The sequence below is a fragment of the Cervus elaphus genome, chromosome 29 (assembly GCF_910594005.1).
Source record: "Cervus elaphus chromosome 29, mCerEla1.1, whole genome shotgun sequence".
NCBI classification, from domain to species: domain Eukaryota; kingdom Metazoa; phylum Chordata; class Mammalia; order Artiodactyla; family Cervidae; genus Cervus; species Cervus elaphus.
In genome coordinates, this window is record NC_057843.1 from 19,209,752 (window position 1) to 19,227,544 (window position 17,793).

Genomic DNA, 17,793 nt, shown 5'->3' on the forward strand with positions numbered 1-17,793 from the left:
CAAAAGGAACCCACCCTGACAACATCTTGATTTTGAATTTCTATCTTCCATAACTGTGAGACAAAAAATCTTATATTTTAAATTATCCAGCTTATGGTACTTTGTTTCAGCAATCCTAGGAAACTAACATAGAGCTCCAGCCATGAGTAGAAATAGGATACCATCTAAGTTATATTGTATCAATGCTCAGGAGTGAGGGCCACAGGGACATTAAACCAGTGACTTTTCTAGTTAATAGCTAAAGTGAAAGTGAACATTGCTAAGCCCTGTCTGACTCTTTGCAACCCCATGGATTATACAGCCCATGGAATTCACCAGGTCAGGATACTGGAGTGGGTAGCCTTTCCCTTCTCCAGGGGATCTTCCCAACCCAGGGATTGAACCCAGGTCTCCCACACTGTAGGCGGATTCTTTACCAGCTGAGCCACAAGAGAAGCCCAAGAATACTGGAGTGGGTAGCCTATCCCTTCTCCAGCGGATATTCCTGACCCAGGAATCAAACCAGGGTCTCCTGCATTGCAGGTAGATTCTTCACCAACTGAGCTATCAGGGAAGCCCAATAAATAGCTAAGGAACTAGTTTACAAGAATGTTACAGTGATGTACTATAACAATCTAACAAAATGCATGTGTTAAAATATATTTTCAAAATAATGATATCTAGTGGTTGCATAAGAAATTTTTGACATCATTTTCTAAGCCCAGGCAAGTATATATCTCAATCGCACTCCATCTTTTGTCATAGCAATTTTTGCATGTAATTGGTAATAACTGCATATTTCAGGATTTATAATTCCCAGCACTCACAGAGATAGATAAAATAATAGAAAATTATTGAAATATACATATTTTTAACATACAGAAAGTACTGTGCATCTCACAATTCAGAAACTACTTGAGTAGACCAAAAATGTGAATCCCTTTGAAAGTGAAGGTGAAAGTGTTAGTCGCTCAATCATGTCTGACTCTGTGACACCATGGACCATAACTTGCCAGGCTCCTCTGTCCATGGAATTCTCTAGGCAAAAATGCTGGAGCAGGTAGCCATTCCCTTCTCCTGAGGATCTTCCCAGGAGATTGAACCTAGGTCTCCCATTTTACAGACAGATTCCTGGCCATCTGAGCCACCAGGGAAGTTGATATGGATCCCTTTAGGAACCAGCGAATAAAGATTTAACATCCACATGTGTTTTCTTTAGTATTCAACTCCCTCAGGCCCCAAATATATGGGCTGACCTCTATCACCCCGCTGCCCAAGATGGATGCATCTTCACTGGAGTTAGCAGCTCAGTCCTTCCCCAGGGCCAATTCCTTATGTGAAGCTTACATCTACTACTAAAACCTGGGATATAAAATCAGTAGCTTCATTTCTATTTTTCTGCATCTCTAGGAAACAACAGCAAAATGCTCTATGTTGATTTCCTACATGATTTCCCCCCAGGGCCTCATGGATCCAAATCTCAAGATCTGACCAATTCAGCGAAAAAAGACAGTTCACTTTCTTCTTCCTTGTGATCCCAAACTTGATTCAAAAAAAAAAAAAAAAAAAAACTTTTTCAAATGTCTAGTTTCCATTTTTCTCCTCTTTTTTTCCATGGCACTTCTAATTACATTTAGACCTTGCTTCTCAGATAATATTATGTTCAGAGATTATCAAGTATACAGTACTTATCTGTACTACATGCTTTTGATCTCTGGTCGGGAAGATCCCCCGAAGGAGGAAATGGCAACCTACTCCAGTATTCTTGCCTGGGAAATCGCATGGACAGAGGCTCCTGGAGGCCTACAGTCCATAGGATTGCAAAGTCAGACACGACTGAGTGGCAGCATGCAATCATACATACTACTTGCCTATAGTGTATCATTATGTATGTGTGTGGACATACATATATTGATATATAATATGCAGATCATGTTTCTAAGATGGGTAGTACTAAAATATCTTAAATATAAAACAAATATTAAGTTAAAATTTTAAAATTAAAATTAAAAAAATAATTTTTAAAAGTTACAAAAAAACCTAAAATGAACAATATCTGAAGGATTTTAAAGTAACCTGCTTCCCTACCCTCACCACTCCTTAGACTTTTATAAAACTAGATACTTTACTAAGGATTAGACTTTTACTTTACCAGATGCTTTACTAAGGAGACATTCATTATTTTGCTTATGAAGAGCTGTATCTCTGTATTTAAAAAAAAAATAAAAGGATTTACAGGATACTATAACAAACAGTTCTTCAGTGTAGACACCAGCTGTGGTAAGTACAGAACACATCTTGATAGCTACTGGAGTGGGAGAAGGCACTGTCATTTATAAAAACAATTGTGGAGAATAAATAAGGGCTTGGATAAGGGGTGAAAGCAGGATGAAATGGAGAGACTGAAGGAAAGAAAGGGGAAGGGAAAACAGTAAAAGGCAAGGGAAATAAGAATAAAGGAGGTAGGAAGAAAATGGGAAGGAAAGAAGGAAGAAAGGAGAATTAAAGAGAAGGGAGAAAGCAGTATAAGCACTCAAATAGGAAATATTTGTCTCTATTTGTAAAAGAGAGGCAGATAGAAAAAGGAACTGTCATATTTAAGATTAGCCAGTTAGGATCTCCATTATGTATAACTGAAGGCAGACACTAGAAGACAAGGTAATTGCAGTTAATAACTGAAGCTACACAATAAATGCATATTAGCTTCTCTATGCAACACAGGATTGACCCTTTGTGGTAACAGAATGAAACTGAAAATATGGAAACCAGTGATTTTCAAAGTTTGGTCCTCAGGATCTGCAACAACATCACTAGGGAACTTATTAGAAAGGTAAATTCTTAGGTTCCACAGGTCACTCACCAAATCAGAAAACTCTAGGAGCTGGCTCCAGAAATCCATGTTTTACCAAGCCCTCCTGGTGATTCAAATGCATGCTAATGCTTAGAAACCTCTGATTTAAACCACACTTTTTCAGCCAGAGCACTCTGCATGCTTTGTTCAAACAAAAGCACGATCATGTTTCCTGAGGTGTCATAGTATACAAATTAACTGATATCGATACAAACGAGTGCTAGTGAACCAACTATTCTAAAACAGAAAACCTGACACTACAGACACATTCTTTCTTTCTCCTTTCATATTGCAATAAAGCATGAACTCATTTGCAGCCACATTTTCTAATTCTTTTCTGCCCAACATCCTAAATTCTATCAGGGTCGTATAGTCAGGGCCCTTAAGGCTGAACCTCCTAGGGACAGAGTTCTATTAGGGAAGTGTCTTGAGACATATGGAAATCTCTGAATTTCCAAATGATTCACACTTTGAGGATTCAGGACTATAATCCCCCTAGAATACAGGATAAAAATGTCCTACCATGAGACAAAAGTCAAGCCCTTTTATTTCAGGACTGATAGGCAGCTAAAAACCTAGATGACAAAGAACATGCTTTTCTTCAACATTATAATTAAAAGAAGCTGTTAAGCTACTACAGAAAAATTATTGCTGATGCCTCTTTTGACCAAAGCTGTAAACCAGTATTATGGTAGATCTGAATCACACTTTTCCTTCAGAACTGATGGTTAAATTTTAAGTAACCTTGCAGTCAGATGTTAAAACACAGCTATTTATTTAAAATTATGTTAAGCACAGTGTTAAAAAGAAAAGCTATATATACTGAAAGATCCTTGCTTCACAAATATTTTACTCAATCTTATGCTTATCTATGATTTAAGGTCACCTACATTACTTGCCATGAAATCAGAAGACGTTTGCTTCTTCGCAGGAAAGTTATGACAAACCTAGACAGTGTGCTGAAAAGCAGAGACATTACTCTGCTGACGAAGGTTCATACAGTCAAACCTATGGTTTTTCCAGAAGTCACATATGGGTGTGAGAACTGGACCATAAAGAAGGTAGAGCGTCGAAGAATCGATGCCTTTGAACTCCGGTGCTGAAGAAGACTCCTGAGAGTCCCCTGGACAGCAAGGAGACTAAACCAGTCAATCTTAAGGGAAATCAACCCTGAATATTCATTGGAAGGACTGACGCTGAAGCTGAAACTCCAGTATTTTGGGATTTCTGATGCAAACAGCTGACTCATTTGAAAAGTCCCTGATGCTGGGAAAGATTGAGAGCAGAAGAGGGTGCCAGAGGATGGGTGGACCACCAGTGCAGTGGAGCTGAACTTGTGCAAACTTAGGGAGGTGGCGAGGGGCAGAGTCCTGGCATGCTGCAGTCCATCGGGGCGCAAAGAGTCGGCCACGACTGGGCAACTGAGCAACATTACCTGCACATGCCTGGCTAGAACTGAAGATTTCTAGAAGTCCTATTAAAAGCTGCTTTTGAAGAACGGACAGCATACACTGGAAAAACTACTGTAAAGCTGAGAAAATGTCATGTAGGTCATATAAGCCAAAGTTCATTGAAAATATTTAACTGATTATGAAATTAAAAAATTCACATTTTAAAAATTTAACAAAAAACTTAGTGTGCAAAGGAAAGGGTGAATGGCTAATATGCATTTTTTCAACTCTAGGGTTTTTTTTTCTCGTGTTTAATAAAACTCAAACAGAACTATATTACTTTCTTTTCACAGATTTTCATCCATTTGCTTCTCCCTTCTCTAGTGGCTCAGACGGTAAAGAATCTGCCTGCAACGCAGGAGACCAGGTTTGATCTCTGGGTCGGGAAGATCCCCTGGAGAAGGGAATGGCTACCACTTCAGTATTCTTGTCTGAAGAATTCCATTGATAGAGGAGTCTTTTGTGCTACAGTCCATGGGGTTGCAAAGAGTCAAATGCAACTGAGCAACTAAGCATGCATCATGATACTTTCATTCACTTTGAGCTTTACTTTTGCACTCTCTTTTCTGAATATATGTAAAATGTCCTTTTGAGTATGAACTCTACTGGTTAATGTGAAATAATTGGTTTCTTTTTGTCAACCTTTTAAATAGGAAAAATAAAAGGAGAGGGCACAATGAAATTATTGAAGCAATTGAACCTGCATGTTTCATACTTCAGATTAGTATTGTTAGGTGACTTTCTGTGAAGATACAATCTCCAGCCTTGAGAAATTTGTATTGTGAAGTGGTTTCTTTATCAGTGAGGTTAATGAAGATGTCAGCAAATGGGATGAGGCCTTGCCAAATGGAATTACTTTCACCTCCAATCCAACTTGGAAAAGGTGTTAATCAGTATAATAATCTTATCAGCAGCTGAGAAGGAGGTTTTGGATGTGGTCATTTCTGTTCCTTAATAGAAAGCCCTGAAAAGATAATTATTCTCAAAATCTATATTATCTATACTATGAAAATCTCTTTTCTAAAGTACAGACCTTCGTAAAACAAAGAGAAAAATGGGTTGATGGATCAGAAAGAGTTTTGAAAGAAGAATTTAGATAGGAACATATCTAAAGTATTTTTAAACTTTTGTGGAGTATTCATGGCATGACCAAGAAAAGTATATATCAACTATACATAATCATAGAAATAGAGTCATCACATCATAGAAACATAATTACTTAATTGAAAAGGATCAACACCACAACAGAAAACTACATGCTTGCTGAGAATATCAATGTGTAAAATAAAAGCAAAAGCTATAAAGTTTACTACCTGGTATAGTCTGCATATAAAAAGTGAATGGCAACCCATACATAATGCTGTAAGTAAAAATGAATTCTAGTAGACCAAAGGTCTCAATGTTAAAGGTAAAATGATAAGGTTTTCCAGAAAATAAAATAGCAGGATGTCTTCCTGATATATGGTAGCCAAAGATTTTTCAGTAAGACACATAACCATCCATCCACAAAGGGAATAATTAATCATTTGGAGTTCATAAAAAAAAGAAAAACTCTGTTCATAAACAAAATCAATACAAAAGAGTAAAAAGATAAGACATAGTTAAGATTTTGGAATTGCATATAAAAAATAAAGACCATTACCAATATATGCAAAGGGTTCCTAAAAATCTAATGAAGTAAAAGTGAAGTTGCTTAGTCGTGTCTGACTCTTTGTGACCCCATGGACTGTAGCCTGCCAGGCTCCTCCACCCATGGGATTTTCCAGGCAAGAATACTGGAGTGGGTTGCCATTTCCTTCTTTAGGGGGATCTTCCCGACCCAGGGATCAAACCCTGGTCTCCCACACCACAGGCAGACGCTTTACCATCTGAGCCACCAGGGAAGCCCACATAAATCAATTAAAAGATTAAAAACCTAACTTTCAAAAAATGGGCAAAAGCTTTAAATATTTCCCAGAGAAGGCGTGCTGATCTCCAATAAGCTTGTGCAAAGGCACTTAATATGTTTAGTTATTAGGTAAATGTATTAAAACTATAAAAGATACTATTACATAACAACCAGAATAACAATTAAAAGACTGCCAATAGCAACTAAAATGTGGAGTAACTAGAATTCTCATGTACTACTTTTATTTACTTCTTTTTTTCAGATGCTTCTGATGAGAGTATAAATTGGTACAACTATTTTGGAAGACTCACAATGTTTACTAAAGCTGAAAATAATAGTACACTGTGTGTGTGTGTTGCTTCAGTCGTGTCTGACTCTTTGTGACCCTATGGACCACAGCCTGCCAGGCTCCTCTGTCCATGAGATTTTCCAGGCATGAATACTAAAGTGGGATGCCATGACTTTCTCCAGGGGATCTTCCTGACCCAGGGATTGAACCTGCGTCTCTTACCTCTCTTGTATTGGCAGCCAGTTTCTTCACTGCTAGTGCCACCTGGAAAGTCCTACAATCTGGCAATTCTGCTCATAAGTAGTTGCTAATAGAAATGTATACAAATACCCCCAAATATAATTATGAGTACCTCTTGATGAAAGTGAAAAGGAGAGTGAAAAAGTTGGCTTAAAACTCAATGTTCAAAAATGAAGATCATGGCATCTGGTCCCATCAATTCACAGCAAATAGAAGGGGATACAATGGAAACAGTGACAGTGACTTTATTTTGGGGGGCTCCAAAATCACTGCAGATGGTGACTCAGTTCAGTTCGGTTGCTCAGTCATGTCCGACTCTTTGCAACCCCATGGACTGCAGCATGCCAGGCTTCCTTGTCCATCACCAACTCCCGAAGCTTGCTCAAGCTCATGTCCATTGAGTCGGTGACGCAATCCAACTATCTGCAGATGGTGACTGCAGCCATGAAATTAAAAGACTCTTGCTCCTTAGAAAAAAAAACTGTGGCAAACCTAGACAGCATATTAAAAAGCAGAGACATTACTTTGCCATCAAAGGTCTGTCTAGTCAAGGCTATGGTTTTTCCAGTAGTCATATATGGATGTGCGAGTTGGACTATAAAGAAAGCTGAGCACCGAAGAACTGATGCTTTTGAACTCTGGTGTTGGAGGATACTCTTGAGAGTCCCTTGGACTGCAAGGAGATCCAACCAGTCAATCCTAAAGGAAATCAGTCCTGAATATTCATTGGAAGGACTGATGCTGAAGCTGAAACTCCAATACTTTGGCCACCTGATGCAAAGAACTGACTCACTTAAGACCCTGATGCTGGGAAAGACTGAAGGCAGGAGGAGAAATGACAACAGAGGACAATATTGTTGGATTTGGCATCACCAACTCAATGGACATGAGTTTGAGCAAGCTTCAGGTTGAGACAGGGAAGCCTGGCATGCTGCAGTCAGTCCATGGGCTTGCAAAGAGTCGGACATGACTGAGCAACTAAACTTGGCAACATTATCCATAAATGCCTTCAACTGAAAATAACTCAGATGCCTAAAAACATTAGGATAGATAAACAAATTGGTGGTATGCCCATGTAATCAAATAACATAAATCAAAATAAGATATTGTATTACTGATGAATTCAATAACATGAATGTTTCACAAAATCGAGACACAAAAGAGTAAGTAGTTATTTAATTCCACATGTATCAAGTCAAGAAGAAGAAGAACTAATCATGATAACAGACGTCAAAATACTAATTTCTGGAGTGTAAGCTTGAAGCAGTGATTTACAGATAGGTTAAGGGAATGCTAGTAACTTCCACATTTTGATCTAGGAGCTGCTTAAATGTGTGTGCTTGCTGTGTTAAATTTTATTGGAGTATACACAGGATTTGAGGACCTTATATATTTTGTATGTAAATGTGAAATTGCCAGTTAAATAGAAAAAAAAAGTTAAGAAAATGCAGTTAGATTATAGGGAAACTATAATGGAATCTGACGAAAATGTTAAGAAAAAATACGTAAGAAGATTATTATCTTCCATCTGGAAAATTAATGACACAAGAGTGAATGCAAAGTGATCATTTGAGATAGGTTGAGTGCTTTGGTGTTCTTTAATATGCTTTGAAATAGAAAAGGTGCAATATTTATTTCCTTGTTCTAGAGACTAAATCTAGAAGTAATATAAATTACTTACATAAGCAATAAGGAGAAGTTTTTATCATCACAGATAACAATAAAACTTGAAATAGAGATTTCCCAATCTTTGTTAATTTATCAGTTGAATAACATAATCAATAACTCGGTTTTATTTCATTTTTCCATATACTCATATTGGTTTACAGCTTGAAGACTGAACCACCCTGAGGAGTGGTGGTTTAAAACTAGATTCACAGTGTAATACTAAAGAGAGATCTTATCCCTTTGAGAGTCATGTCTCTTAGGAAGGGAATGTAAAAACTCTTCTCTTAACAAGGGGAATGCTTGCAATAAAAATACTGGCACATACACCATACACACATGTAGGGATAAACTCTTAAATATCCCATAAAATTCCCCCACTGACAGGGTATGGGCATTTTTGAGCACCATCTTATCCCTTGTACAAATTTATTTTTAGTAAAACACATTTCTTCCTTGGAAATTTCATCTCTCTACAAGGTATTAAACCTTGCTAATAAATTAAACTAGACAATTAAAATTAGCAGGTGCTAGTTCAATACCTGAGTCAGGAAGATTCCCTGGAGAAGGAAATGGCAACCTACTCCAGTATTCTTGCCTGGAAAGTCCCATGGACAGAGGAGACTGGTGGGCTACAGTCCACAGGTCACAAAAGAGTTTGACACAATTGAGTGACTAAACGACAAAAACAAAGCAAATTTACATGTAATTTTCATAAAAACCCTATGAGGTAAGAAAGGTAAAACTGAAGGGAAGCTCAGAGGGGCTAAGTGTCATTCCCAAGGCCACACAGCTAAATATGGATAACTCAGAAATTTAAGCTCTGACCTTTCACAGATAAAATCCTAAATCAGAGGCCAACAAATTTATCTCAAAAGTGATAATTAGTATTTTAGGTTCTGTAACTACATAGTCTCCGTTAAAACCATTCAGTCCTATATCAGCATGGAAACAGCAATAGATAGCATATAAACTAATGGATATAGTTGTGCCTAATAAATCTTTATTTATAAAAAAATGGTGATAAGTTTTGCCTGATGTATTAAAGAGGAAACAATAAGATAAATTCTGGTTGCAAAATATTCTACAAAATTATTGACCTAGACTCTTGAAAGAAAGATGCATTGGGCACAAAGAATGGTCCAAATTAAAAGAAACTCCTTATTGCCAAATTCAGACTTAAACTGAAGAAAGTAGGGGAAATCACTAGATCATTTAGGTATGACCTAAATCAAATCCCTTACGGTTATACAGTGGAGAAATAGATTTAAGGGACTAGATCTGATAGACAAAGTGCCTGATGAACTATGGACAGAGTTTCATGACATTGTACAGGAGACAGGGCTCAAGAACATCCCCAAGAAAAAGAAATGCAAAACAGCAAAATGGCTGTCTGAAGAGGCCTTACAAATAGCTGTGAAAAGAAGAGAAGTGAAAAGCAAAAGAGAAAAGGAAAGATATACCCATTTGAACACAGATTTCCAAAGAATAGCAAGGAGAGATAAGAAAGCCTTCCTCAGTGATAACTGCAAAGAAATAGAGGAAAACAATAGAATGGGAAGGACTAGAGATCTCTTCAAGAAAATTAGAGATACCAAGGGAACATTTCATGCAAGATGGGTTCAATAAAGGACAGAAATGGTATGAACCTAACAGAAGCAGAAGATATTAAGAAGAGGTGGCAAGAATGCACAGAAGAACTGTACAAAAAAGATCTTCACAACTCAGATAATAACGATGGTGTGATCACTCACCTAGAGTCAGACATCACCTAGAGCTTCACATGGAATGTGAAGTCAAGTGGGCCTTAGGAAGTGTCACTACAAACAAAGCTAGTGGAGGTGATGGAATTCCAGTTGAGCTATTTCAGCTCCTAAAGGATGATGCTGTGGAAGTGCTGCACTTAATATGCCCGTAAATTTGGAAAACTCAGCAGTGACCACAGGACTGGAAAAGGTCAGTTTTCATTCCAATCCCAAAGAAAGGCAATGCCAAAGAATGCTCAAACTACTGCACAATTGCACTCATCTCACACGCTAGCAAAGTAATGCTCAAAATTCTCCAAGCCAGGCTTCAGCAATATGTGAACCATGACATTCCAGATGTTCAAGCTGGTTTTAGAAAAGGCTAACATCTGCTGGACCATCAAAAAAGCAAGAGAGTTCCAGGAAAACATCAACTTCTGCTTTATTTACTATGCCAAAGCCTTTGTGTGGATCACCACAAACTGTGGAAAATTCTGAAAGAGATGGGAATACCAGACCACCTGACCTGCCTCTTGAGAAATCTGTATGTAGGTCAGGAAGCAACAGTTAGAAATGGACATGGAACAACACACTGGTTCCAAATATGAAAAGGAGTACGTCAAGGCTGTATATTGTCACCCTGCTTATTTAACTTATATGCAGAGTACATCATGAGAAATGCTGGGCTGGAGGAAGCACAAGCTGGGATCAAGATTACCGGGAGAAATAGCAATAACCTTAGATATGCAGATGATACCACCTTTACATCAGAGTGAAGAAGAACTAAAGAACCTCTTGATGAAAGTGAAAGAGGAGAATGAAAAAGTTGGCTTAAACCTCATAATTCAGAAAACTAAGATCATGCCATCCAGGATCCAAAATCAGTGTAGACAGTGACTGCAGCCATGAAATTAAAAGACACTTGCTCCTTGGAAGAAAAGCTATGATCAATCTAGACAGCATATTAAAAAGCAGAGACATTATTTTGTCAACACAGATCCGTCTAGTCAAGGATATAGTTTTTCCAGTAGTCATATATTGGTGTGAGAGTTGGACTATAAAAAAAGCTGAGTGCTGGAGAATTGATGCTTTTAAACTGTGGTGTTAGAGAAGACTCTTGAGAGTCCCTTGGACTGCAAGGAAATCCAACCAGTCCATCCTAAAGGAGATCATCCTGAGTGTTCATTGGAAGGATTGATGTTGAAGCTGAAACTCCAATACTTTGGCACCTGATGCAAAGAGTTGACTCATTTGAAAAGACCCCGATGCTGGGAAAGATTGAAGGCGGGAGGAAAAGGGGATGACAGAGGACGAGATGGTTGGATGGCATCACCAACTCAATGGATATGGGTTTGGGTGGACTCTAGGAGCTGGTGATGGACAGGGAGGCCTGGCATGCTGCAGTTCATGGGGTTGCAAAGAGTTGGATACAACTGACTGACTGAACTAAACTTAATTGAAAGAGACATGATAAGTGAAAAAAATGTATAATCCTTGATTGATATCTTCATGAATAATTTTTAAAAAATACTGGATAATTTGTGGACTGTTATATCTGAACTGTATAAGATATAAGATTACTAAGTTGATACTAAATTTATTGGGTAGAGCAGTGTTCTGACTCTGTTAAAAAAAAAGTTATTTTCTTTGAAGATACAGCTTGGGGTGCTGCAGTCCATGGAGTCACAAAGAGTTGGACGTGACTTAGCAACTGAACCAGAACAGACTAAAGTACTGGAGTGGAGGGAAGAAAGAAAAGAATAGGAATGAAAAGAGAAGGGAAGGGAAGAAAAGAGGGAGGGAGGAAAGAAGGAAGCAAGTGAGGAAGAAGGGAAGGAAGAAAAGTACTGGGCCATTTGTCCCATGGCCATAGTTTGCTGATCCTCTCCTCAAATTTTTTAATAGTCTGGGTGCCCACCAGTATCTTTAAGATAACACTGCTTACAAGAGTTTCATTTATTTATTTTCAAACACTAAGTTTAAGAAGATCAAAAGGGTCAAATTTTGACCAACTCCAGTGGTCGACCTCCATGTTCTCCTCAATTCAGTAGAATTTTGGATAAGTTTCTTACTGAGTTTCTTTCATTGACCTTTTTCTTAGAACAGTTAGTTTAGAAAAATGTGCAATTGTAATTTCTTTCTCTGCCCCTTTGAGATGTAAATCTTCTACAGTCCAGGGATGTCTTTGTCAAGAACCTGGGAGCCAGCAAATCCCTTTGAAATATAATCAAGAAGAGATTGCCTCTATCCCCCAGTCTCTGGGTGAGAGCAGGGGCCTAATTTGATATACTTCAATTAGCAAACCCTGAGAGACTAATCACAATGACCAATTTACTCCCTAACATCCTCTAGTACTTTTCCACTAACTCATCCAAAGCTTCAAAAATCTCCAGCCTTTTGTTTCATGGAGTTGAGCGCAACCTTTTTTCTCTATGGCAATAGTCTTGAATAAAGTTTTCCTTCACATTTGTAACAAGTACCCAGTGCAATTTCTTTCTTTTACTCTATAAGTCAGAATATCAATGGCTATTAGGTCTCAAACAACCAGGTTTGGGTCAATTAGTAATTGTGATTCAAAATTAATGTAATTAAATTTTTTTTTGTAATTAATTTTATAATGTGCTCTGTTTGTATTTGAGTCATGAAACTAGGCTTTAAGAAGGAATCAAGCAAAGCGAAATAGATTTGAGTGAAATCTTCACTTCAAGTGAAAACTTCAAGTTACATCTAATCTTTAAACCACAAAACTTGCATTTTCTGAATCACTATTCATGAGCAGAAAGTCATGAGCATCATCTACTTCCCAGAGAAGGCATCTTCATTTTCTTAAAAGGTGACTTTAATGTGACACCCTGGGAAACTCTGGTGAAATCTTTAAGAATGACCAGGCTTTCCTTAATTTGGCCACCTGATGTGAAGTGCAGACTCACTGGAAAATACCCTGATGCTGGGAAAGACTGACGGTAGGGGGAGATGGGCGGGGGGTGGGGGGACAGAGGATGAGATGATTGGACAGCATCACCGACTCAATGAACATGAATTTGAACAAACTCTGGGAGATAGAGAAGGACAGGGAAGCCAGTGCTGCAGTGCATGGGGTCACAGAGAGTCAGACACAACTTAGTAAATGAACAAGGCTTTCCTTTGTTCACTATTTCCTGACATATCTTCCCTGATATATGGACTGAAGGTCTAACCCTTGAAAAAGAGCCAGAAGTAAACTATATTCTACTAGTGGGCCTTATTTACCAAAGATAACAAAAACCGCGATCCCCATCTAGGATTATGGAGCTCTAAATCTCATTTGGGCCTCCCATGTGGTTCAGCTGGTAAAGAAGCCACCCGCAGTGCGGGAGACCTGGGTTCAATCCCTGGGTTGGGAAGGTCCATTGGAGAAGGGCAAGGCTACCCACTCCAGTATTCTGGCCTGGAGAATTTCATGGACTGTACAGTACATGGGGTCACAAAGAGTCAGACATGGCTTAGAGACTTTCACTTATAAAAATTTTTTTGATTCCCTGGTGGCTCAGATAGTAAAGAATCTGCATGCAATGTGGGAGACTAGAGCTCGATCCCTTGGTCTGGAACATCCCCTGGAGAAGGAAATGACAATCCACTCCAGTATTCTTGCCTGGAAAATCCCATGGACAGAGGAGTCACAAAGTGTCAGACACGACTAAGCGGCTTTACTTTCACTTTTCAAATCTTATTTCCTGAAATGCTTTAGTTTCAAGAAAGCTAGAGAACACTGGCTTTTTGTGATCACCTCATTCTTGTGCCAACCTTGGAGTTTTTTTATTTGCTTATGCTCTTTTCCCTGAGGTCTGATGTGATGTTTTTAAAAGGTGGAGGTGGTGGTAGAAGGGATCTAAAGGACAGTAACTATAAAGTAGAAAGAATGAACCCATTAAATATGTCTGTGCAATGTACCAAAAGTCAGCCAAGAGTTAAGGAGCAGCTGAAAGTCACTATCCAAACCTTGAGTCCAGAATATGAATCATGTCTACCTGAAGGAAAAGGTGGCTCTTCTCTCACAAGGCATTCTTTATTCTCCTAACTGTGCTCCCTAGAACCACAAATGTCTAGAAGGGAAGACTTTCTAATTTGCCCTTTTTCTAGAGAAATCGCTCTCCTTCTCTCTTTTCTTTTCTTAATAACAACAAATATTCAATATAACTCTGGACTTAGATGAGAAGCCTAGTATTTCTAGACTCAACTATACTCTAAATTTATGCCATGGAATGATTATATAGTGCAAATTTAAAAGAAAAAGAAACAGTAAAGAGTTCAGAAACCTGAGTCATCATTCTGATTTTTCCAACAATGCCCCAAACAACTTTATACTTGATTCTTAAACTCCTTTAGCTACAAAATATGATGACGCTGAAGCCAGAGGTCCACAGCAGTACAGGTTAAATGAAATGACAGATGAAAAAAATGCTTTGAAAATGTTGCAAACATAATCTAAATGCAAAGCATGACTGCTAGGCAAAGGAGATTTAGTTGTTTTGTTTTGTTCTTTATGACATACTTTTTTGATTCTAGTCTTTTTTTTTTTTTTTTTGTCTGCTTCACATCATCTCCTCCCTCCCTTCTCCCACGTAGCATTAAGAGCTTAATAACTACAGTCACTTTTCCCATCAGTAGTCACAGAATGTTTAAGTTTCTTGTTGATTTTCTTCTTAATTTAATTAGAATTTTAATGGAATAATTGCAACTTTACATACTCTGCATAGTGATTTAGAGGATTATGTTTACTCTGAGGATTTTTTTTTAAGTCTCTGGAGGAGAGCAGACAATAAACAAAAATGAATAAAATCATTACAGCAATTTATTGTGAATAGTAAAAAGGAAAATGCTTCTGAAATTCCACTTGAACATCAACGTGTTGGGTGTTCTTAAAAATCCTCAACAAAGCCATTTGGTCATTTATTCTGAAAGTATAAGAGAATTAGAAAAATCTCCCGAGCCTTACTATTTTGCTTGTCTAATCATCTATTCCATACTCTTCCCAATCACTGAGAAACTTGATCAAAACCTCCAAGGTATTCACATTCTTATTCTGTAATTCCCTCCCTTGGTCAGGGATTAATTAATTTTCTGGTAGTTTACATGAATATTCTTTTGAACTAGGAAGCATCAGTATATATAATATACACATATAGTAGCTTTGTTAACTATAAAACACCATTTAAGTTATTTTGATACATGTAGTGATGCTGAAGGCCAACACAGAAAATTGTATCACTTTTTAAAATAACACATGCCATCCTGATCTCTTACCATCTTGCCATGCAGTAGGATGAAGACTTTATCTACATTAAGTAAGTGTAAGTAAGTAAGTGTTAGTCGCTCAGTTGTGCCCGACTCTTTGCGACCCCATGGACTGCAGCCCACCATGCTCCGGTGTCCATGAGATTTTCCAGGCAAGGATACCGGAATGGGTTGCCATTTCCTTCTCCAGGGGATCTTCCCAACTCAGGGATCGAACCCTGGTCTCCTGCACTGCAGGCAGATTCTTTACCGACTGAGCTACAAGGGTAACCCTTATCTACATTACATCATTTAATTATCAAAATAGCCCGATAAGAAATAGTTAATCTTACTATTTTATGCAAAAATGAATGAAATTGGGTAATTTATAGAGATGTGGATGGACCTAGAGACTGGCATATAGAGTGAAGTCAGAAAGAGAAAAACAAATATCATATAATAACGCATACTGTGTGGAATCTGAAAAAAACTTATATAGATGATTTATTTACAAAGCAGATATAAGGACATAAACATAGAGAACAAATATATGGACACCAAGGGGGAAAGGCAGAGATGAGATAAGTTGGGAGACTGGGACTGACATAGATACGCTAGTGATACTTTGTATAAAATATATAACTAATGAGAACTTACTGAGGAGCACAGAGAACTCTACACAATGCCCTGTGGTAACCTAAACGGGAAGGAAATCCAAAAAAGAGGGGATGTATGTATACATACAGCTGATTCACTATGCTTTACAGTGGAAACTAACATTGTAAAGCAATTATAATTCAATAAAAAAAACTTTGAATGACATAGAGAAGATCATTGGATAAAAAGTCTAGACTCTTAAGAGCAAAGCAATTTGCACTGGCACTTTCTCCAGATTATACTAGTGGATATAGCCTATGAGGTCAACATGTACTGGAACCCTGAGTTTTACCCAAAATCCCTCCCTTCAACCCCATCCACTCAAACTTACTTCACCTTACTGAGCCCCAAGGTCTTTTCTGTCAACTAAAATAATGGGGTTTCACGATATTTCATGTTCCTCTCAGAACAGTCCATGAATCAATAGGGGCTGTGCCTACAACTTCTTTTAAAAATCTGTTTAAAATGTTTGATTTTCCTTTTTGCATATCTTAAAAACTAAGCACAAAAGTTTTATCAGCCTAAATTATCATGTATACATTTTTGGAAAACTCCATAGACTTTATTTCCACAGATTGATTCTTTATTTTCATGAAAATTAAAATGGGAAGAATCTCATATTTGCAAGTTAGACTTCCAATTACAGATTTTGTAATGCAAATTTGAAGTTCAATTCTAGAAATTTTAGAGAAGAAAAGGATAAAAAGGAGAACCAAGGCTTTAAAAAAAAGATTCCTTTTGGCCTTCTTCAATATAATGATTTCTGGAAATCAAAATAAGTAACAGAATACTGTGCAGTATTCTTGCCTGGAGAATCCCATGGACAGAGAAGCCTGGTGGGCTATAGTTCATAGAGTTGCAAAGACTCAGAAAGGATTGAAGAGACTGAGAACACATGCATGCATGCACGCTGACTTATCTTCACTTTCTTTTATGCAGATTCCACTCAGTTGCTTTCTCTGGCATGTTGCAGTTGGATATGGCAAATTCATTTTTTCCATGTTTCATTTCTTACAAGAATTTTTTTTTTTAAATAATGAGTATATTTTCTTAAAGAAGTTTATCTATGCTGTTTTTGTAGAGCGGTAACCAAAACTGAGCAATAGAAGGCTAATAGAAATTACTGGGCTTCCCCCATGGCTCAAGGGTGAAGAATTTGCCTGCATTGCAGGAACCAAAGGAGACGCAGGTTCAGTTCCATTCCTGGGTTGGAAAGATCTCCTGGAGGAGGAAATGGCAACCCATTCCAGTATTCTTCCTGAAGAATCCCATGAACAGAGGAGCCTGGAGTGCTACAGTCCATAGAGTCCCAAAAGTTGGATATGACTAAATCGACTTAGCACACACACAATAGAAACAACTATGTATTAAGCACTTTGCTCCAAGCAAAGTGTAACTTTTTATTCAGAGAGAGTAAAATCATTGTCCCTGGCAGTAAGATAGCAGAATCAAGCTCTGGCCTCGGCCTGTGTATTCCGCTTTCATGCAGTACCTTTCACCTGGCACTCAGCAGTCTGAGCAAACAGAAACAACTAACTCTGTCAACTTCACATCCTCCATCTCCAAGACTGCTTTCCAAAGCATCAGCAGTTGGATAAATTCTGATGGTAAGACTTCTAGGTCATTTTTTATACCCTCCTTCTTCTCATTAACTTCTCCTTCATCAGGTCTCATGGACCTTCTGTAATCCCTAATATCAGGAAGAAACCTAGTAAATTATTCTCGCTCAGCCACTTTCACTTGGGAAATTCCTATTTATTATTATCATGTAAAAT